Here is a 24,634-nt window from a genome sequence, read left to right on the forward strand (position 1 = left end):
TATTTTGTCCGTGATTACGTTTTATTGAACATATTGTAATGACCTCGCCGGTGACATAACGATGTCGAGTCATTAGTAATTGAAGGAACTTTTAATGAACCAAAACCAGGTCACTGAAACCCGTAACCAACGGCAGAAATCCCACCCAAAACAAACCCCGGTTACCCCGGCAACCCCCAACACGGTCTCACTCATGTGCAGGCCCCCACCCTCGTGTTCTTCCAAGGCCCTCCCCCAGCTGACCTAATGATTCGCCCCCACACTGATTGACAAGAAGAACATTACAATACATGCACACAGAACAACTGGCATAACGGACAACGAAATACAATGCAACACATAACACACAAACTATTTAACTGTCCCAGGGTCGCTACAATATCGTAAATACGAATTCGTTCTCAGCCTATTTTTGCCATTTATTTACCGTGTTACTATGGCAGAATAAAGAATAAATTAATGCATTATCATTCATCTTGAACATGTGTTTTTACAGTATAGAGTGGTAGAGAGGGATGACGTATGTTGGCAAACCCGGAAGTGAGCGTCGCCCTCGGTTCCCTTGACAAAAAGCCAACGGGTTTTCCAATGGATTTTGGATTACTGCAGAAAAATCCTCAACTCCTCAAAAACGGAAAATAAATAAATAAATAAAAATAACCGTGCTCCAAAGAACGAAGTGTAAACCAATGCATTCTGAATGGGAGTGTTTCTCCGATTTTTCCATGCTACACAACGAAATGTAAACCCATGCAAATAAAGACTTCATGGTCATAATAATTTAAATATCATTAATCTACTACTGAGTGTGTAGGGAGGTAGGCTATTCTATTTTTTTCAACGGGGCTGAATCCAGTCACTTGACCGTCATGGTTGCTATGGTGGTTGCTATCGACCGCCCCCTCTAATACTCGTGGCTCACGCGGCAAAGGAGCTGCCGTCAATTGGGTTGTTTTTGTCGTAAACTAGGGTCCGATGGTTGAAAAATAGACAGATATTCCAAGGTATCCTTAAAAGGCAGCTTGGATGTGTTTATTTTCTGCAGTTTAGACTTTTTCTATAACTAATTTTTGAAAGCAAAACACCAAGCTCATTGATTTAACGAGGGAGGGTTATTTGAAACAATTTATTCAATAAATATTTGTGAGAGGTCATTCCTTCTCCTGATTTTACTTCCTATTTATGTCTAGGGTAAACCCCTACTGTCCACAAGCATCCCCCCCCTCCCCATATGGATTTGGAGAATTGTTGCCACGTCCCAGTGGTGGAGGTATCATATATATATATGAAAGAGGGCATTCAATTATAGCCTACAATGATCAATTAGGAGGCCGAAGCCTTAAAGGAAGTGATGCAATAGGTGACTGAGTCGACAACATTTAAGTAAGCTGTATATGTATAGGGTCTCTTATATATCAAAGAGGGTCTCAAAGGACGCATACGCTTCAACCTGTGGCTCCAGCACTACAGGAAATGACTCAGCAAGTGCTCCATCTCGTTGCAACTCACCCAGCGGCTCGCTTGCAAGATTTTGGCCTGAAGTTCTTCACAGTCCTACACCCTAGCCATCCAACATGCATATCTGAGAATCAGGCCTCTCTTTAATAATGACAAAAAGTTATGAGAGAAACACACATTAACTTTTTGTTATCTCATAAGCGGCGTGGTGCCGGCTCCTTTTGACCTTTTGACCCCCGACTTCGAAAACGTGGCCACAGGTCAGCTGTGTCTACACACCTTTAGCCACAAATGTACACCTCCATCCCACAAAAAATGGGGACTAGAAACTAACCTCTGTCTTATGTACATTTACTGTACTGTTGGAGGTCACGCCCCTTTGCCGACCTTTTCGAGATAGCTAGGGATGCTAAAATGTTTACACACATTTCCCGGGGCCCCGTGAACGACATATCCGAGATTTGGAGTTCTAGCCCTTAGAGAAAAAAAGTTTTCCCAAATGGAGTGTCATTTGGACAAAGCCCCTCAGAAGTGTAGCCTGCAAGACCTAATGGTTCAGAATGTGGTGGAAAAACAGGGCGGTAGGACCTTCCTATCTCAAAAACTGTTTTTCCACCACATTGCGTGACCTCCAACAGTACAGTAAATGTACATAAGACAGAGGTTAGTTTCTAGTCCCTATTTTTTGTGGGATGGAGGTGTACATTTGTGGCTAAAGGTGTGTAGACACAGCTGGCCTGTGGCCACGTTTTTGAAGTCGGGGGTCAAAAGGTCAAAAGGAGCCGGCACCACGCCGCTTATGAGATAACAAAAAGTTAATGTGTGTTTCTCTCATAACTTTTTGTCATTATTAAAGAGAGGCCTGATGCTCAGATATGCATGTTGGATGGCTAGGGTGTAGGTCTGGGAAGAACTTCAGGCCAAAATCTTGCAAGCGAGCCGCTGGGTGCAGGTGCAACGAGATGGAGCACTTGCTGAGCCTGGACTTTCATAATCTTCGCTCTGTGAATGTAAAGGATGTTTGGTCGGATGTTACGACGAAGAATCATAATGTGAATGGGAATATTCTATAAATCTCTTGATATCATCTTTCGTCTCAACACTTCTGCTGCAGCCACTTAAAGTCTCACTCCGAGAACCTTAAAATATGAATCAATCCATTAGAAGTATGAAAATATCTTCCCGGTGGTGCAACAGAGCAAACAAGGTGTCCTTTGACATCTACGTTTCGAGACGATTGCAACAGTGCCACACATGATCATATTTGAATATGTTTCGGGGTAGTAATTAGCTGTCGATTTTGGAGGCCTTTATCAATAATGACCAGCTATAGATTTGCTTCCCGATGGAGATTTTTGACAAATTACATGTTAATTAGCATCTACACGTTAAGCTGAGTCCAATGAGATCAAGCTCGGCCTCTTGCTACACCGAGATCATGTCCTAGACCTAGGTGTACCATGTAAAATACATGTTACCATTAGCTAGAGTGTCGTTATTGGTGTCATTGGACTCAGCTCAACGTGTAGATGCTAAATAACATGTCATTTGTGACAAATCTTTATCGGGAAGCAAATCAATAGCTGCTCAGTATTGATTAAGGCATCCAATTTCGACAGCTAATTACTACCATTAAACATGTTCGAATATGCTCATGTGTGGCACCGTTGCAATCTCCTGGAAGCGTAGATGTTGAAGGACACCTTGTTCGTCCTCTTACCTCTTTCTGCTGCAAGCAGGGCCAGTACTATTCTCTTGCATATACTTATTATTCTCTCAGACACTTTTTTTGGTCGCTATCGCTCTATAACTCTTCAAACATTAACATAGAAAGGCAAAAAAAAATCGGATGACAGGTACTATAGTGGAATTGTGTGCTATAGCTTTTCCAAGCAATAGTACATGAAGTAAAAAAATAAAACAAGGATTAAAGTTACTTAAAAATCACATGTGTGTGAGTGGCTGTCCCAATCAAAACAATTGAAAGCAAGGAAAATGTATAAACTGCATTTTCTCCCTAAATATTTAAACTATATACACATTATACATCAAAAGCATGATGAGCTGATCGCTCATAAGAAATATCTAACCAATACTTCTTAATTTTCAAGATATTAATTGTACATAAAAATGTACTCATTCATACACGTTCATACATACAAATGCACACGTACAAAGTATACATACGAATACATGCATAGTATACATACGGATACGTATCCTAATACAAACGTACACATACATATTTATTCATATGTACACTTACATACGTATACGTACACATAGCTAAACAAAGCCAAACATATGTACACATACGTATTCATAGTATACATACGTATACTTACTGATACATATACGTAAAAATACGTCCACATACATAGCAAACATACGTACCCACACAAATGTATACATACGTACACACAGTGGTGTAGTCTACGTGATACGCAGGTATACGCCGTATACCCACTAGGAACGCACCAGGATTTGCGTATACCCACTTAAAAATGTGCACGGATACGTATCAATCGTCTTGTGACAGATCTTTCACTTTTGTGTTTATTTTTCGCAAATACCGGTTGGGTATAACTGCAATAAAATACTTTAAGCAGGTGAAGTTATCTCCTACATTCACCATTCATAAAATTCCCCCTGCGCGCTCGCGCTCTGCCCTGTCTCTGTTACGAAGCGCGAAGCTGCCCCTGCTTCTCGCGCGTGTGTGTGTGCATGCGTGCGTGCGCGCGTGCGTGTGTGTGTGTCCAGTCCTCCCATATTAATGTGTAAACCACATAATAAGTAGTCAACAGAAGACAATGTTTTAATCCCACTTTATATCTCCTTGTTACTTTTAGATGAGAACCCCCTGGCCAGCCATTCAGACTGGGTGTCAGGCTAGGGAATTTAAAAACAGGCATCCTTGGTTAGAGTGGAGGGAAAAAAAGTTAGGTAAATGTCAGCCAACATACAGTTGGTATACACAATTGAAATTCATAATGTTAATCACTATGCAAATGAGAGTATAGCTAATTCGTGGTCATTTTTAAGGTGCAGTAATTTCACACTTTTACACAATTCAATTACTGTATGGTATGTTAGATAACAACAGTAAGAGCTCAAATTAGAGCAATTGAAAGAGTGAAACATTAGTCTCCTGTCATCTCCTTCTCATGCACTGGTTAGCCATGGTTGTAAACAGTTCATTAAATTATTTTGAGTAGATTTTGTCCTTGTTTAGCATGTGCTATTGCTACTATAGACATACAAAGGACAACTTTTCATTTTTGTGTTCTATTTGTTCATACTGTTATTAAAACTGATAAACCTACTCAGCTTTCCATGATTGTTGATAATCGTTATACTCTTAAATCAGCGGGTTGTAGACCCTTGCGTTGGTGAGTGTGGTGCGACACCCCATAAGCGCCACACATGTACACGTACCGGTGGGACGGGTTTGTAGGAGGCTGGGAGGGAATCACAGTATACCCACTACAATAAAATAGACTACAGACTTTTTCTCTAAGGGCTAGAACTCCAAATCTCGGATATGTCGTTCACGGGGCCCCGGGAAATGTGTAGAAACATTTTAGCATCCCTAGCTATCTCGAAAAGGTCGGCAAAGGGGCGTGACCTCCAACAGTACAGTAAATGTACATAAGACAGAGGTTAGTTTCTAGTCCCCATTTTTTGTGGGATGGAGGTGTACATTTGTGGCTAAAGGTGTGTAGACACAGCTGGCCTGTGGCCATGTTTTTGAAGTCGGGGGTCAAAAGGTCAAAAGGAGCCGGCACCACGCCGCTTATGAGACAACAAAAAGTTAATGTGTGTTTCTCTCATAACTTTTTGTCATTATTAAAGAGAGGCCTGATTCTCAGATATGCATGTTGGATGGCTAGGGTGTAGGTCTGGGAAGAACTTCAGGCCAAAATCTTGCAAGCGAGCCGCTGGGTGAGTTGCAACGAGATGGAGCACTTGCTGAGTAATTTCCTGTAGTGCTGGAGCCACAGGTTGAAGCGTATGCGTCCTTTGAGACCCCCTTTGATATATAAGAGACCCTATACAGCTTACTTAAATGTTGTCGACTCAGTCACCTATTGCATCACTTCCTTTAGGGCTTCGGCCTCCTAATTGATCATTGTAGTAGGCTATAATTGAATGCCCTCTTTCATATATATATGATACCTCCACCACTGGGACGTGGCAACAATTCTCCAAATCCATATGGGGAGGGGGGGGGATGCTTGTGGACAGTAGGGGTTTACCCTAGACATAAATAGGAAGTAAAATCAGGAGAAGGAATGACCTCTCACAAATATTTATTGAATAAATTGCTTCAAATAACCCTCCCTCGTTAAATCAATGAGCTTGGTGTTTTGCTTTCAAAAATTAGTTATAGAAGAAGTCTAAACTGCAGAAAATAAACACATCCAAGCTGCCTTTTAAGGATACCTTGGAATATCTGTCTATTTTTCAACCATCGGACCCTAGTTTACGACAAAAACAACCCAATTGACGGCAGCTCCTTTGCCGCGTGGTTTTTAGAGCCACGAGTAGAGGGGGCGTCGATAGCAACCACCATAGCAACCATGACGGTCAAGTGACTGGATTCAGCCCCGTTGAAAAAAATAGAATACCTCCCTACACACTCAGTAGTAGATTAAGTAAGGGATAATGCCCGACGAGGTGTCCATTATCAGGAATTAATGGACGACGTGGAGGCGTGAACCGTCCGACGCGTCGCGTCGCCTCCGCGTCGCGTCGCCTCCGCGTCGCCAAGAACGTTTTTTCTTGGCGACTGGGTTGTTAACAAGGACACGTTGGTGTAGTTGTGTTGAGGAATGTCACAGATGTCACTGTAAAATCGCCGTTATTGTGCAGCCATCGGCTCTTCCGTTAGCCAATGGGATGAATGCTTATAGCTTCATATATTGCCGTGGAGGGATTACATTGTAATGAGTGGAAAAACCCCTGCGTCGAAAAAAGAAGCACAAGGTCCTCCGTTAGCCAATTGGATGAATGCTCATAGCGTCTCTATGTGCAGCCATCGGCTCTTCCGTTAGCCAATGGAATGAATGCTCATAGCTTCATATATTGCCGTGGAGGGATTACATTGCAATGAGTGGAAAACCCCCTGCGTCGAAAAAAGAAGCGCAAGGTCCTCCGTTAGCCAATGGGATATGAATGCTCATAGCGTCTCTATGTGCAGCCATCGGGTCCCCCGTCAAAGGGTTACATTGTAACTAGTTGAAAACCCCATGCGTCTAAAAAAGCAGCGCAAGGGTACCCTTTTGCGTCAGAAACTGAAGCAAAAGTCACTGACCGTTCGTCAGAAATCGACGCGCTCGGAGTGAGAATGTGTTGGATTTTCACAAGATTTAGTGCTTTGTCTATTTTCTATGAATATTAATATGCAGAAATTATCATTTTTGTTTGTAGTCTGAGGCTCTCTTCTCCCGTGCACGCTGTGTGCCACCTGTGTGCTCCCGTTTCGCTGTGCTGTGTAAGGCACACATCGGCATGGGGTGTCAGATAGGGGTATGCGATATTGACAAAAATCAATATCCCAATATTTTTTGGGATTTTGCCGATAACGATAATTGACGATATTTTGCATCCCTCAAAAATGTGTTTGTAAAAGCATCAAAGGCCTATTGTACTAGCTCGCTCTTGTTAATAGTATATTAAATGTTAATGCTAATATTGACAAAAACAGCTTGTTCAAGAAAAACAAGTCTTATTTATTAACTTAAAACTGAGTCATTCAAGTAAGTACAATACAAAAACACTGAAATCACCAGTGCAAGTATTGAGATCATTCAGTGCAAGTATACGTAAACCATTTCAAAGTGGCTTATAGGATTTACACTATAAAATATTGCACTAACAAACTATCATGAGAGCATTTTAAACTGACACTTCCCCCTAATGTAAACAATACTCATCATATTTGAACTACAAGGCATGAACATTAGAATGTGGATACACATTTGACTGCTGTGCTGGAAGGTGAATTGTGCAGCATAAGCAAGAACAAAACTAAGTCTCCAAATCCAACCTTTATGCGTCAAATACTGCACAAAGAGTGGTGACAGATTTTGTTATTCCTTGCCATCTGTTGCCCTTCTTGTTGTAAGGCACTCCCTTGCCGAATGACGCTGTGTTTTCTTGTCGGTACCTTGCAGGCCGGTCGTGGTCGACCGCTGACTGCCGAAGCTTTTCATATTCTTCATATTCTGTGCTGTGGTTAATTTGCAGATGGTGAAACAAGTTCGTTGACGAGCTGTCTTTGACGGCAACCGCTTTCTGACATAGTTTGCAGATTGGCGTCTTTTGAGCAACATCAGTGTTTTCAAAGCCAAACCACCTCCATGTGAGTGAGAATGATCCACATTGAGCTATTAAATCCGAGGCTGGTAGAGTTTGTGGTTTGTTCACTCATTTTTAACTTCAGCCATAGTATGCAGCTATGTTAGCTTGGTTTGTTGTTGTTGTGAAGTGTAAACACGGCATGTGTTCTCAATGTGCACGTGCCGTAGTCAGGGTTGCCAAATTGAGATTACATTTCCAAGCCAGACACACACAAATACAGAAAGACAAACTAACCACCTTTTAGGTAACCATTTTTTGATCATTTTCATTCCAAAATTGTGCACATAAATGAATAGTAGGTTGTGATTTAACTTTTGCCACCTTTTCCACCCTCAATGAGCATTAGCCTACACTACTATCTGAAAACTTAATTCTAAAATATTATGCTGCAATAGCCCAAAAATCTAATGATTATTAATTAGAGACATTGATAACATAGTGTCCACAAGTGAGAAGTGGCTAATAATATGGGTCCAATAAGTGACACACAGAAGTGTGTAAAATGGGCGCAACAAGTGACAGATTCAGAGAGTGTGATAATACGGGTCCAATAAGTGACACATAGAAGTGTGTAAAATGGGCGCAACAAGTGACAGATTTAGAGAGGTGTGTAACAATATGGGTCCAATAAGTGACACATAGAAGTGTGTAAAATGGGCGCAACAAGTGACAGATTTAGAGAGGTGTGTAACAATATGGGTCCAATAAGTGACACAGAGAAGTGTGTAAAATGGGCGCAACAAGTGACAGATTTAGAGAGGTGTGTAACAATATGGGTCCAATAAGTGACACAGAGAAGTGTGTAAAATGGGCGCAACAAGTGACAGATTTAGAGAGGTGTGTAACAATATGGGTCCAATAAGTGACACAGAGAAGTGTGTAAAATGGGCGCAACAAGTGACAGATTTAGAGAGGTGTGTAACAATATGGGTCCAATAAGTGACACATAGAAGTGTGTAAAATGGGCGCAACAAGTGACGGATTTAGAGAGGTGTGTAACAATATGGGTCCAATAAGTGACACAGAGAAGTGTGTAAAATGGGTGCAACAAGCAGTGCTTTAAGTGGGCCGGTACGCAGTACCCCTACTTCTAGATTTTACCCCATGGCATACCGGGACTTTTCTCGGACTTCTCACAAGCTCCCAGAACCCTTTCCTTTCCTCTCCAAAGCTGTCTCTCTGTGATTCATGGCAGCTAAACTACATTACCCAGGGCGCACTACGTGACGCTTGCCTCTATGTTCTCGCCGGTAGGCTATTATGTGACGCCCACTAGTTTGTTGTCACGGAAGTGGAACGTCACATTTGCTCATGATCCACAGCAGTGTTGGATAAACAGGCATAAACAAAAGACACAATAGTAAAGTTGGCCTGGCTCCTAAAAGGCACAAAGAGAATGCGAACCGGAACAGAGTGGCATGATGACAGAACTCTCAGACAGTCAAATACTACTGAGCCAGAAAATGCAGGTCAGCAGCAACAAGCTAATGTTAGCACACAGCCTGTTGCTATAGCAACGCCTGTTGCTAATGCTGCGACGTTAGCAATAACCTCGTTCAAGATGAATGACCAGACTGTTGGTGAAAGGATCAAGTACGGTGTTTTTTAAAAACCTGACAGTTCTGTTGAAATCCACTGTTGCTCTTTCTACAAGTATATGGATATTCAGTGGTGGAAAGTAACAAAGTAAATTTACTCTAGTAAGTACTGTACTTAAGTAAAATGTTGATGTATTTTACTTTTGTGAATTAATTTTATACTAGGCTATACTATTCAGAGGAAATATTGTACTTTTTACTCAACTACATTTATTCAGTAACTTTAGTTACCAGTTACTTTACAGATTCTGATTCTCAATACAAAATATTTCAATTATAATTTAAAAATAATATATATCATGTATTGTTTTGGATTGAGCTACACAGAAGTATATAAAATAATTCAATTTTGCCCCACCTTTTATCAGCTGCAACGTGATAATTAATCAATCAATGACAATCTAATGATGTTTAGATTGTACTTTAAGTACATTTTGATGCTAATAGTTTTATACTTTTACTTAAGTTACATTTTGAATGCAGGACTTTTACTACAGTAGTGGTATTACTACTTTTACTGAAGTAAAAGCTCTGAGTACTTCTTCCACCACTGTGAATATTTGAAGAAATGAATGTTGTGAAAATCAGCATTATCTTTCAGTATCTTTTATTCACTGTAGAAATTCAGAATGTAATACTTAATGATTTGACAATATCGGCTGCCCAATACACATGCCAACAGGTGAAAAGGGGAGTACTGGCACTTATTTTTTTCCACTTAAAGCACTGGCAACAAGTGACAGATTTAGAGTGTAATAATATGGGTCCAATGAGTGACACAGAAGTGTGTAAAATGGGCGCAACAAGTGACAGATTTAGAGAGGTGTGTAACACAGGGGCTCAAAAGTGACGTTGTAAGAGAATTGTGTAATATGGGTCTAATAAGTGACAAAGCGTGAGAGTGGTCCCCAAAGGTGACCACCCTGACTCCTATGAAACTTTTTTTTGGAATTCTGCTTATTTAAACAGACTTTTGTAATATATGACTGTTGCTGATCATTGGTGATTTTTGTCAGAGCTGTACGAGCCCTGGAAAGGGTGGGCCCCGCAGATGACAGTCCTGACTAATGGTCTCTCAAGTTATGGCGCGGGAGTATGTGTGTGTGTGTGTGTGTGTGTGTGTGTGTGTGTGTGTGTGTGTGTGAGAGAGAGAGAGGGGGAAAGAGAGAGGGGGAAAGAGTAAAGCAGGTGAATGGGCCCTTGGTGTGAGCACCCACAGTGTGCACCCACTGTTTGCAACCTTGTGCATCCCGCACAAGGTTGCAAAATTGGAGCACCCAATACTATCAAGCTTGGGGACCTGACACTATAAAAAAGCTCTGTCAGCGTGGTTCCATACCACAACTGATCAAGATGGCAAAGCGATTCTCTGTTCAGACTGCCCTACAGTTGATATTTGAAGAGACAGAGGGTTTTGATGGTGATGCAGAGGAAATAGTTTCGGAAAGTGAGGATAACATTTCAGAGTCTGACACCGAGTTTGAAGAGGAGGATGAGCATCAGCCAGCTCCGAAACGTAAAAGAGCATCAGGATTAGCCCTTCAGCAGCCAGGACAAGCCTGCGAGCAGCAAGCCCCAGGACCATCCCATGAGCAGCCAGGACCAGCCCGCAAGCAGCCAGCCCCAGGAACATCCCGTGAGCAGCCAGGACCAGCCCGCGAGCAGCCAACCCCAGGACCAACCCGCGAGTAGCGAGCCCCAGTACCAGCCCGCGAGCAGCCAGCCCCAGGACCAACCCGCGAGCAGCCAGCCCCAGGACCAACCCGCAAGCAGCCAGCCCCAGGACCAACCCGCAAGCAGCCAGCCCCAGGAACAACCCGCAAGCAGCCAGCCCAAGGACCAACCCGCAAGCAGCCAGCCCCAGGACCATCCCGCAAGCAGCCAGCCCCAGGACCAACCCGCAAGCAGCCAGCCCCAGGAACAACCCGCAAGCAGTCAGCCCCAGAAACAACCCGCAAGTAGCCAGATGTAGGACCAGCCCGTCAGCCAAAAATAAACGCTGTGAAGTGTGTGGACCCATGATGGACAGAAAAACACAATATACATGCAACCAGTGCAAAAAATACATATGCAATACACACAGTGAGAATCTGCCCCTCATGTGTGGTATAGTCTGATATACGTATAATGGCTGTGTTCAAAGGCTTTAATGTGTTGTTCAGACAGATGTTATTGAGTATGTTTCAATTTCTAATGATGTTGATTATTTCCCAGTTATGCCTGTTTTATGAGGCATTTCCTTATTTTGTTGCATTTTAATACAAAAAGAAACAAAACGGCCATCCGGAGGCGACAGAGCTGTTGGCCGTGATATTATACATACAATTATAATATAGTATATAATATATTATATACTATTATATATAGAGCTCCGGGAGTCGCAAACTGCAACATTCACTTTCTCCTCCATTCCGCGGTTCACCCGGACTGCACTGCACTGAGTTTGACGGCTGAACGCTGATTGGCTGTTACGTTACACATGTCACTCAGTTATCACGCTGTTGAACACTGATTGGCTGTCATCACGACAAAAACTTGTCGCCGGTTTTCTCCCGCGAAAAACTCGCCCTTATACGCGTCTCTATGTTCACTTTGTATGGGATCTTGTCGCCCCTTCGCGTTTGGTGTGAACGCACAATGCGATTCTTCCTCGGCGGCGACATGTTTGCTGCGTTCTGAACCAAATCAAAGCAGCGTGTGTGTGACGTCACGACGCATTTGCCGCGACCGGAACCGATAAGCGGAATCGTTAAGCAGGCTTGCTAACGATTCCAAGGAATCGGTTGACTCGGAACCGGTTCTGAACAAGAACCGGTTCTCGATTCCCATCCCTAGACACCACCCAAATATAAACCAGGAGACACCACCCAAACATACAGTCACCAGGAGACACCACCCAAACATACAGTCACCAGGAGACACCACCCAAACATACAGTCACTAGGGACACCACCCAAACATACAGTCACTAGGAGACACCACCAAAACATACAGTCAATAGGAGACACCACCCAAACATACAGTCACTAGGGGACACCACCCAAACATACAGTCAGTAGGAGACACCACCCAAACATACAGTCACTAGGAGAAACCACCCAAACATACAGTCACTAGGGGACACCACCCAAACATACAGTCACTAGGGGACAACACCCAAACATACAGTCACTAGGGGACACCACCCAAACATACAGTCACTAGGGGACACCACCCAAACATACAGTCACTAGGAGCACCATCCAAACATACAGTCACTAGGAGACACCACCCAAACATACAGTCACTAGGGGACACCACCCAAACATACAGTCACTAGGAGCACCATCCAAACATACAGTCACTAGGAGACACCACCCAAACATACAGTCACTAGGAGACACCACCCAAACATACAGTCACCAGGAGACACCACCCAAAAATACAGTCACTAGGGGACACCACCCAAACATACTTCAGAACCAGGAGGTGATATCAGAGGCCATTCTGAGAAAACATTCGTTTTTTCAAGTAATCACTTTCTTTTTTATATTCTTTGGACTCCCTTAATAATGTTTTTTATCAGACTGGTTTATAAAGTGTTGTTCTTTGTCTCCATAAAGAGAGAAGTGCCTCCAAGTGACTGTGGTTTGGGTTTAACGCTTAACTTTGAATTCCTGAACGAGACTTCCTGTTCTCCCCCACAAGCTAGCGCAGTGGTTCTGCTTTCCTAGATGAGGATGATGCATACACACACAACCACACACACACACAACCGCAACCACAAACACACACACACACACACACACACACACACACACACACACACACACACACACACACACACACACACACATACGTAAAAACAGAGACGGAGAGAGAGAGAGAGAGAGAGAGAGAGAGAGAGAGAGAGAGAGAGAGAGAGAGAGAGAGAGAAAGAGAGAGGGAGGGAGGGAGGGAGGGAGGGAGGGAGGGAGAGGCACAGGGACAGAGCGACAAGTGAAGGGAAAAACGGTCTGTCTAGTTACTGGATCAGATAAAATGAGACGGAGAGGTAATAAAGTCTGTCGGCACGAGGACCTTGGATTTATTAAGTAAAGTGGCAACGGTTATACAGAGTCATAAAGCGTGAGAAATCGAATATGTCTAAGTCCCTAATCAGCGCTGATGGTTCGTCCAGAGCTTCGCCTCCGTGGAAGGTCTGCTTCAGAAGAAGTGAAGAGTCTCTGTGTGACACACTCTTATGCTGTATCTTCCTCTTGGTGAGGTGTGTGCGTTTTAGGTGTGTGTGGTTCTGTGTGTTTTGGCTCCCAGGCCCTGAGAGAGCTTCGTAACAGGGGAGAGTTCCTTGTGTCTCCGGTGTCATAAATTAAAACGGGGAGTGCCCCCCTGAAATGTCTCGTGTGTGATAATTGAATGTGGCTCTCAGGCCCCTGGTGTGGGCAGAGGTATCTCTTGGTTCCTCCTAACGGGGAAGAGCTCTCAAAATGTCTCCTGTGTGATAATTAATGTGGCTCTCCCGTTCTGGAGATGATACTGGTGCATTGTCTGAGTGTCCACCATCTGCCTGCCTGGGAGATGGGGCCTTCAGCTCCGGCCTTGACCTGACTATATATTATCATGTTTGTGTTGTTGGGTTAGAGCAAGAGTTGACTATATTATAATGTGTCCATGTGATGTGCTCATCAGGCTAGGGTAGGAGTTAGCTATATTTATAATGTACATGTGATGTACTCAGCAGGTTATTTTTCCCAACACAAGCGAGAGAGCACAGTTCTACCCAGAGACCATCTCTCCACTGCTGATTGATCAACTCATTACTGGAGCCCCCCCCCCCCCCCTCCTCCCCTGCCAGAATTGCTGGGAGAGAGGAGAACGAGATCTCGCTGCAGAGGACAGCAAAATACTAAACCATGTACTTTTGTGTGTGTGTGTGTGTGTGTGTGTGTGTGTGTGTGTGTGTGTGTGTGTGTGTGTGTGTGTGTGTGTGTGTGTGTTGTGGGATCCCGTTTCCACGTGGGTCAGATTCCCGGAATAAATCACTTAGTCTCGGACTGATGAAGCCGCACTCGGCATTTAATGTGTAACAAAGCAGAATAACTCATGCACACGACTATAGGGTCTCCGTGAGCCTCTAAATGGCGCGCTGGTTCGGCTGTCCTCTCCAGGTCGCTGTCGCTCGTCAGCGACCTGGAGTATATATAGTATATATATACTATATATACTATATATACTATATGAGTATATATATGATGATGTCATCTATGTAGGCCGCCGCGTAGTCCTGGTGGGGCCTCAGGATCTGGTCCATCATGCGTTGGAAGGTGGCCGGCGCTCCATGTACTCCAAAGGGGAGGACGGTGTACTGGTAGAGCCCCCCTGGAGTTGTGAACGCCGTTTTCTCCCAGGCCGCCCGGGTCAACGGTACCTGCCAATATCCCTTGATAAGGTCAAAGGTCGAAAGATACCGGGCTGGACCCAGGCGTTCGATCAACTCGTCCACCCGGGGCATGGGGTAGGGTCGAACTCGGACGCCTCATTCAGCCTCCGGAAGTCGTTGCAGAACCGGTAAGATCCATCTGGCTTTGGTACGAGGACCACCGGGCTGGACCAGGCACTGCGCGACTCTTCTATGACCTGGAGCTGTAGCATCCGGCGGACTTCGGCCTGGATGGCCTCTCTCCGGGCCTCCGGGATCCTGTAGGGTGGAACTCTCACCTTCACTCCCGGCGCCGTCCGAATGTCATGATGGCCGACCGTGGTCCTCCCCGGAAGTTCGGAAAACACATCCCGGTGCTGCATGACAAGGTCGTCCAAGTCTCGCTTTTGGGCTGGGCTGAGGTCCTCGCCCACCGGAACCTCCGGGATCTCTTGTCGGGCCGCCAGCGCCAGGGGGGCAGGGTCAGGGGGTTCCCTTCCCCCTCGCCACTGTTTCAAGATGTTAATGTGATAGACCTGGGTGGGCTTCCGCCTCCCCGGTTGTCTAACCCGGTAGTTTACTTCTCCCACCCGTTCAACCACCTCATAACGTCCCTGCCACTTGACCAGGAATTTGCACTCTGCCGTGGGGACCAGGACCAGGACCAGCTCCCCAGGATGGAGGGTTCGCAGCTGGGCTCCCCGGTTGTAGACCCTCGCTTGGACCTGCTGGGCTTGCCGGAGGTGTTCTCGGACGATGGGCCACACTCGGGCCATGCGGTCCCTCACCTGCTCTACGTGGTCCAGGGTGGTGCGGTGGGGTGACGGCTGGCTCTCCCATGCTTTCCTGGGCTTCATTGTAGCCCCCGGAAGTGTACAGATGTTAGCGCTGTGTCCGAGTGGCCCACCCCCGACAGCCGCAAGAAGGTTCAGCAGTTCCTCGGGTTTGCTAACTTTTACAGGCGGTTTGTCAGAGGCTACAGCGCGATAGCAGCTCCTCTCCATGCTCTCACGTCTCCACAGGTGCAGTTCCGGTGGTGCCCCGATGCCGAGAAGGCGTTCAGCACACTCAAGAGTCGGTTCACCTCCGCCCCCAACCTCACCTTGCCAGATCCCAAGCGCCAGTTCGTGGTGGAGGTGGATGCTTCCAATGAGGGCATCGGGGCCGTGCTGTTGCAACGCTCCGACCGGGATGGTAAGGTGCACCCCTCCGCCTTCCTGTCGAGGCGGCTGTCCAAGGCAGAGTGCAACTACGATGTCAGCAACCGGGAATTGCTGGCTGTTAAACTCACCCTGGAGGAATGGAGGCACTGGCTAGAGGGGGCAGACCATCCGTTCGTTGTCTGGACAGACCACAAGAACCTTGAGTATATTAGAAAAGCTAAGCGCCTCAACTCTCGTCAGGCCAGGTGGGCGCTGTTTTTTAATTGCTTCTCCTTTTCTGTTTCACACAGGCCGGGGTCGCGGAACGTCAAACCGGATGTCTTGTCTCGACTAATCAACCCCGAGCCTGAGACCAAAGAACCAGAAACCATCCTCCCACTAACCCGTGTGGTTGGAGCGGTTACTCAGCCTATAGAAACTGAGGTAAAGCGAGCGAATGGTGGTGCTCCGGCACCTAGTGGGTGCTCCGCTAACCGTCTGTTTGTCCCCATCGAGCTGCGCCCACAGGTGATCCACTGGGCTCACACCTCGCGGCTTTCATGGCACCCGGGAGTCAAGAGAACGGTGTTCGTCATCTCCCGGCGGTTCTGGTGGCCACCCATGGAGGTGGAGGTCAGGGAGTACATAGAGGCATGTGCGGTCTGCGCCAGAAACAAGACTTCTTCCGGGGCTCATATGGGGCTCTTACAACCGCTTCCCATCCCCTCCAGACCGTGGTCCAACATCTCACTCGACTTTGTCACTGGACTCCCGGCTTCTCAAGGCACCACCACCGTTCTCACGGTGGTGGATAGGTTCTCCAAGATGGTCAGATTTATTGCTCTGCCCAAACTGCCGTCTGCCAAAGACGGCAGAAGTCATGATAGACCAGGTCTTCAAGTCATCAGTGCCACGGCCAGCCTGACCTCAGGCTACCATCGGAGGCCAACGGCCAGACCGAACGCCTTAACCAACAAATGGAAACCGGTATCTTCCTTTTACAGTACAGTTTCAGCTTACTTACTTGGTAAATTGTCATGTTTTACTTAGTAGCGTTGCAGAACGTACATGGTACAAGTTCCAGTTTACTGCATGGACTGGAATGTATCTATTACAAATTATATGGTTATAATGTGGTAACACCATGGAACCAAACGGCTTCGTACCCAGTATTTAGATGATGTACCATGACACTAGAGGAAAACTGTTCCTGCAGAGGTTTTTACCAGGTAAGTTATTCCATAGTTTCTAAGGTAAGTCTAATAAACCCTTTCTACATGGGTTTAGCTATTAATAATAACTATGTTAGTAAAAGTAATTTATTGGAAAGGACTATGTTAATTTCTAGATGGTAGATCATTAAAATTGTGCTGTTACCAACATAAACCTTGGATAACTACAATTGTAACTTGAATTGATAGGTGTTTCTAAGAATTGGTTGCCTAAATTCCTAGGAAGTACACAATAACATCTGAGTTATTACCAACCTAAAACAGTTACAACTACACAGTACTTGTGTTGATGGGTAATAGTGGAGGTTTTACTTCGTACTTCAGCTGCAATTCCTCTGTATTTACCTTATTTTTACCAGTGGTAATTACCAAGTAATACACTATGATTTACCATATATTTACAGGGTAAATACCTAGAAATTAGGTGACTGTAAAAGGAAGGGTTACCCAATAAAAATATGTCATGTAGTCCAAACAAAACAAATAATAATCTTCTACTGCTCTTCAAAATGTGTATTTCATCTCTGTTTTCAAGATAAGAGTCTCTTACCGCTCAACAGTTTGTCGGCCAGTCCCTTCTGGTTCATATCCATCAGGCAGAGCTTTGTGATGTCCACCACTCCCTCTATGGCGCGCCTCCTCTGCTCCTCCTTCTTACCATCCACCTCCTCCCCTTCCTCCCTCTCTGAGCATTGTGGGTAATCTGAGAAGAGATCCCTCCAGAGCTTCTTCAGCTCCTTGTCTAGAAAAGCATGTGCGTTCTCCTCAGCCCTCTGGAACAGAACAAACATCAAGGATAATTTAACTCGAAACTTACTGAGGACGCATCAGAAGCATCTGTCCTGCATTCACGTCCCGCTGGTCTAAAGAGGGAAGCTTTGAGACTAATAGCCCCACAAGAGGTGCTTTCTAATGTTCATGGAGTGTTTAAGTCATACGTCTTGTTTGACATTTACACACCTTGATCAGCTCAGTTTGACGCTGCTGTACAGACTGAGCTCTGGTAACCTTTGACCTCTCCTGGTGTCTGTGGAGAACACACACACACACACACACACACACACACACACACACACACACACACACACACACACACACACACACACACACACACACACACACACACACAGGATCCATTATATTTATCAATACAGAGATATCCTTTGTTGGCCAATTGCTCTGTCGGTTAGCATTGCGCTAGCTGTGCTGCACTTTAAAACCGTACTCCTTAAAACGGAGGTTTTGGAGTTTAACACGCAGCTGTACACGAAGTTGAATGTGAGTGCTTTGTAACGACTCACACAGGATCAGCTGATTCCTAGTTAAAGTCGGGTTAAACTGCTTGGAAACCGGAAGTACTCTGATTTCTAGTATACCCCAGCAGATGCAGTCTTGACTTAATGGTTTAGGGGTGAGAACGGTTACAAAAAATTGTAAACGGTTACACAACCCCCTTTTTTTTTTTTCGTGTGTACGGTTAACCGTTTTATTTTTTTATTATATATTTTTTTAAGTGGACCGCAGTCGCGCTATACGACCAATGGAGGGTAGAGTTTAGATCGGGCCCAGAAAATCAAGCCCGACCCGGCCCGAGCCCGTGCACGTTCTGTCTGAGCCCGGCCCGACACATTAACTGTAATTATGAGCCCGAGCCCGGTTTCATACATGTGTAACTTTGTACACATTTGTTACTTAGGCCTACTCTGCTAAATATATATGTAGGCTAAGGGATAATGTATAGAACGCCGGTCATTATCGGGAAAATAAGCACAGAGAGGGCGAACAGGACACCGACACACAGCGGAGGTGTCTTGCTTCGCCCTGAAGGGGCTTATTTTCGATAATGACCGGCGACGTTCTATAGGCTACATTATTCTGCTTATTACACGGCTACTTGCCAAAACGAAAGAATAACTTCACATGGTGTGTCTTTTTACAATTTATAATTCGTTACCAGCATTCGTAGTGTTGATCAGCAGAGAAGTAGTCCGCCGAACGTCTTTGGTTGCTTAGCAACCAAGGACGCTGGGGTTGACAAGTTACCCCAGCGTCCTGGGGTAACTTGTAAGTGAACGGAGCCTTCCACGCCATTGAGAAGACCCGTGTAGCCTAATGCCCGGTGTTCAGTTACCCAACATTTATCGTGTGCATTTATTAACTCCTTAATGTTGTCCAAGTGGAACATTTGTAGCTTTATTAATCGCTAAATAAATAGTATGTGTTATTTTGGATTTAATTTTATTTATTTAGTTTTTCGGTTTTCGTTTACTGATTTTTCCTAAAAGGTTATGATTTACTAACTGGTTACACGTGTACACGGTCACACCCCTGGTGGATGCATTTGGTTGTCATGGTGGCGGCGCCGGTTAAGGCGAGCGAGCGACGGACTCCTCAACAACATAGCAGTATTTTACTTATTTTAGTGTTTTTATGCGTGATTTTACCCTGTAGAGTTGCGGGCTATAATACATATGACGAGAGACACTGTTGAGCATAAGAGATTCGGGAATTATTCACGTTCAACAAGAGTTTTTCTACTGGGAACCCCAGCTGGCAAACGTAAACAAATACCTAACAACGGCCCTACTACCGGGTCGGAGACGCCGGAGACGTGGGCGACGGGCTGGCCTGCTCGTCCGACTCAGACGGCGAGAAGGCAAAACACCTCTCCCCAGCATTCTGCTAGCCAACGTGCAATTCATAGACAACAAACTGGACGAGCTGAGAGCAAGGATTACCTTCCAACAGGAAACAAGGGACTGCCATATCATCTGTCTAACAGAGACGTGGCTGGGTGAACATATCGCGGACTACGAAATCTCTCCCACGGGCTTCTCTGTACATCGTGCGGACAGGTCAAGAGAACTTTCGGGGAAAAGCAATGGCGGAGGTGTATGCTTCATGGTGAACAAAGCCTGGTGTAAACCGGTAAGTGTTCACTCACTCAAGTCATTCTGCTCCCCGGACCTCGAATACCTAGTCCTGCTCTGCCGCCCACACTGGCTTCCGAGAGACTTTACTGCCCTCATATGCAAAGCAGTTTATGTTCCACCACAAGCTGACACAAATGTTGCACTCAAGGAACTGTACGGAACCTTCAGCAAAATAGAAAACAGACACCCAGAGGCCGCTCTAATAGTGGTTGGAGACTTTTACCGAGCGTCGCTGAAGAAAGTTTTGCCAAAATTCTATCAACACATAACTGTAAACACGAGAGGCGGAAGATGCTTGGATCACGCCTACACTCAATTCAGCAATGCATACAAACCCCTCCTCCGCCCCCCGTTCGTCAAATCAGACCACTCTTCCATTCTCCTTGTGCCCGCCTACAAGCACAGGCTGAAAACGTCTCCACCAATAACGCGCACAAGTCGATGCTGGTCTGACGAATCAGACGCTATCCTCCAGGACTGCTTTGATTCCATGACTGAGTTCGAGGAGAACAGTGGTGACGTCAACGAGATCGCGGAAGTAGGGCTGGGTCTCATTGGAAAGGTGATAGAAGAAGTAGTGCCCACAAAAACAGTCCCTGTATATCCAAAGAGGAAACCATGGATTCATTTTGATGTTAATACAGCACTTACTACTAGGAAAGCAGCATTCAAAACCGGAGATACAACTGAAATTAAAACTGCACGGTATAACCTAAGAAAAGTGATCAAAGCAGCAAAGAGGGATTATGGCAAGAAAATAGAGGCACAGCTGAGCAGCATTGACCCACGCAGAATGTGGAAGGGACTACACACAATCACTGACTTCAAAGAGACCTCTAGCTGCACAGCTGATACTTCTGTCTCTTTACCTGACGAGCTGAACAGTTTCTACGCCCGCTTTGAAGTGAGCCACACCAGTCTCCTAGAGAGAACCTACTCAGAGGACGCAGATGATACAGCCAGCGCTCTTGTCATCACAGAAGAGGATGTATGTGTGGTGTTCAAAAGAGAGCAAAATGTACCTTTTGCTCTCACCCCCATAGTGAGCAAATCAAGGTGCTGATATGTAGAATGCTGCCACCAGCCCTGGACCCCCACCAATTTGCCTGTCGGAAGAACAGATCGACAGATGACGCCATTGCCACAGGTGGTGAAGATGGGTTCTAAGATCTCCGCCCCTCTGACCATCAGCACAGGAGCCCCCCAGGGCTGTGTCCTAAGCCCTCATCTCTACTCCCTATACACCCACGACTGCGTGGCTACACACGGCTCCAATGCAGTGATCAAGTTTGCCGATGACACGACAGTGATGGGCTTGATCACTGATGGTGATGAGACGGCCTATAGGAGCGAGGTCGACTGTCTGGCTCAGTACAGCCTGGACAACAACCTCATTCTCAACACCGACAAAACCAAGGAGCTCGTAGTGGACTTCAGAAGGAAGAGACAGATTCAACATCCCATCTCCATCAATGGGTCTGCTGTGGAGAGGGTAGACAGCATTAAGTTCCTGGGGGTCCACATCAGGTGGTGAAAAAAGCACAGCGGCGCCTATTTCACCTTAGGCGGCTGAAAAAGTTCGGCCTCCTGGGGGCCTTCTTCAGAGGCAAAACGGAGAGCATATTGACTAGATGCATCACTGCCTGGTACGGGAACTGCACTGCCAAAAGCCGCAAAATTCTGCAAAGGGTAGTGCGGACAGCTGAGAGGATCAGCGGATGTGAGCTTCCCTCCATCCAGGAAACCTACAAGGCCCGGTGTGTCAGGAAGGCCCTCCGAATCATTGGGGACCCCAGCCACCCCAAACAGAAACTGTTTGAGCTACTGCCGTCAGGGAGGTGGTACCAAAGCCTAAGGGCCAAAACCCAGAGGATGACAAACAGTTTTTTCCCACTAGCAGTCAGACTCCTGGAAAAACACAATACCCCCCAACCATCCACACGCACACCACAACAACAGACTGGTTTTTAAACATCTATTGTAGTTGCACAGCATTTGTCTACTGCACAATAACCCTACCTGTGGCTGCTATCACTACCACTTGAACACCCTACACTTCACACTTTATTACACCTCATTACTTTTTAGTATTATTGATGCTGCTGCTAACCATACTTAACCATACTTAACCATACATTGTATGTGAATGTTGAGGAACCAAGCCTAAGATTTTTAGTCTTGTGTACTGTACAATAAGATGTAATAAAAGTGATTCTGATTCAGATTTTGTGCTATAATTACCAACAAAAACTTAATGGGAATGTAAAGTGAACTTTAATATACAATAAAACGCAAATAATGTTGAATTATATTATGAAATAGTCCAGGCTACTTTTTGTGGAAATCTGAGTCTGGGATCTGAATATTCCCTCACCTACGTCAATCAATCAATCAATTACTTGTCATTTTTTTAATCTTGGTGTGTATGCAAACGTGATTAATTAATTAATTGTAGACAAATTAATATGCCAGTAATTAGGGTAATTTCACGCCTGTAAATTCTCTGAGAAAGAGATGAGCATGTCGCGGATATAGAACTACAACGAGGAGTAAAAGTTATATTTTCTGCACTGCATTTGAGGTGTTGTGGACACGGTGGAAAATCCAAGGAAAGACACCACCACCACGCTCCGAAGAAAGACTGTTTGGGATAATCTCGCAAACACATTCAACAGTAGATTTCCCAGCAGAAGACTGAGCAGCCCGGCACATTTAAAAAAATCTATGGAAGCGCTTGAAAGTGGAAGCGCGCAAAGCTATTGCTGAGCAGACGCACGACCAAGACCTGGGCCCGTGAGCTGTGAAATATCACAGATTATTCCAAATATACTAAGTGCAATAGAGTGTGTACACGACAATGATAGTGTTCATCAGGTACACCAATCAGGTAAATTGTGATCATTTCTTATTTGGTGTGTGGATGCGCAGGCTAGGTTACTGATGTGGCAGATATTGTAGCCTTTATTGTACTGAAGGCCTATCAGGTGTAATAAGTGTAAACGTATCATACATTATTATTAATACTAATAATAATAATTCATGAAACTAATTCTGTGTGTGTTTGTCGGTTATGACGGAGCCTTGTTTCATCCTGTTAACTGCTTTAGTCTCCTCTAAAACCACGTCAGTTTCGAGATTAGACTAACACGCACAAAATACGCCCTAGTGTCTGATGTGAATTTCTCTGAAAACACAGCAATTGAGATCAAGGTAAAACGCAGCTGCAGGTTAAACCACCGGTACATATGACACAGCAATGGAGTTTAAGACGTCACGTCACTACTTGCGTCACCGGCCAGTTTAAAACCATATTTTAAACATCTCTGATCATATTTTACACATTTAAATATTTTTTTGAAACATATTTTTTTAAACGCGTTTTTAAACACATTTCTTAACGCATTTTAACATCTTTAATTAAGCATGTTTTTGCTTAACGTTTTTGAGTATATGAGTATACGTAATGTTCTAAATCGTTCCCTATCACGAATATAGTGCACTATATAGGGTGCACGCCATTTTGTAGTGGTGTTCGAATTCTCAGTGGTAATTTTCCCGCACTATAAAGTGGACTTAAAATACCTAAAATTTGAGTGAGCATACGATGTTCCCTACATGTTACTCCTGTATACCACAATGTAATGCGGTTTGCCCAGTTTGTTTGTTTACATGATATGGGCGCATCTGTCTGCGTCGCACAAATACCCGGCGCATTTCCTGACGCAAATGACATTTAGAAATGTTCAGCGTAGTGTCCGAATTCTCATTTGTCACTATACAGTGCACCATATCATAATCACTATATAGGGAATAGTAAGTGAGTGAATAGGGAACGATTTCGAACACAGCGCGTCTTCGTCTTTGTGTTTTTTCTGTTACTTTTTCAGGTTTATTTTTTCTCACGTCACGCCCCCCCCTGAAGAATTCTGGCAACCCCCAGGGGAGGATCGCCTCACAGTTTGAAAACCACTGGCCTACGATTGCCTTTGCATTGTTTCTTGTTGGTGGGCGTGCCCTTAACCTGTGTCCGCATCCCAGTTTGATTGACATGATTGACCGGTTCGGTCGCGGCTTGGCACGAAGGAACGTTCCTTTGCGTTGTCTCGTAGATCGCACCATCTTTCAACGTCTTTGTTAAATGCGACTGCATCACCTTCTCTCCAATGATGGTCAGCAACTTACGGATTTCACCGTCTCTCCAGTTAGAACTGCTCATGTTGATATCGCTGCGTTATTGTCCCTGTTTTAGAGGCAACACCTCTACCTAAGCCCCCCGCACCCCCTCTTGTGCAGCAGAGCTTTAATGGCATTTACAGAAAAAAGAAACCGCCAGTGGGTAGGGTCGGTGGGTGTAAAGACGTCTCTTGGTACTGACCAAAGAAGAGCGCTTTGGAATCTCCATTATGCACCATACCTGGCTGTGCTTTTGCACATCACTCTATTTTTCCGACATAGTTTAGTTATGCCTGCATAACATGAGGCCGACTATTCCAGAAATGTGTTTCATTGT

At 45.0% G+C, this 24,634-nt stretch overlaps 1 protein-coding gene and 1 long non-coding RNA gene across 2 annotated transcripts in view; one reads left to right on the forward strand and one right to left on the reverse strand.

The window, feature by feature from the left end:
- LOC130378403 (NLR family CARD domain-containing protein 3-like) overlaps positions 1 to 24,634 on the forward strand; it is a 220,460-nt gene that overhangs the window by 123,346 nt on the left and 72,480 nt on the right. The window lies entirely within an intron of this gene.
- LOC130378408 (uncharacterized) overlaps positions 17,946 to 24,634 on the reverse strand; it is an 8,280-nt gene continuing 1,591 nt past the window's right edge. Inside the window, exons 2-4 of the long non-coding RNA XR_008894690.1 lie at positions 21,147 to 21,230; positions 18,152 to 18,218; positions 17,946 to 17,964 (exon numbers count right to left, since the gene is read on the reverse strand). This is a non-coding gene — a long non-coding RNA (uncharacterized LOC130378408). The remainder of the gene's footprint in view (positions 17,965 to 18,151; positions 18,219 to 21,146; positions 21,231 to 24,634) is intronic.

The sequence above is a fragment of the Gadus chalcogrammus genome, unplaced genomic scaffold (assembly GCF_026213295.1).
Source record: "Gadus chalcogrammus isolate NIFS_2021 unplaced genomic scaffold, NIFS_Gcha_1.0 GACHA075, whole genome shotgun sequence".
Taxonomy (NCBI): Eukaryota; Metazoa; Chordata; class Actinopteri; order Gadiformes; family Gadidae; genus Gadus; species Gadus chalcogrammus.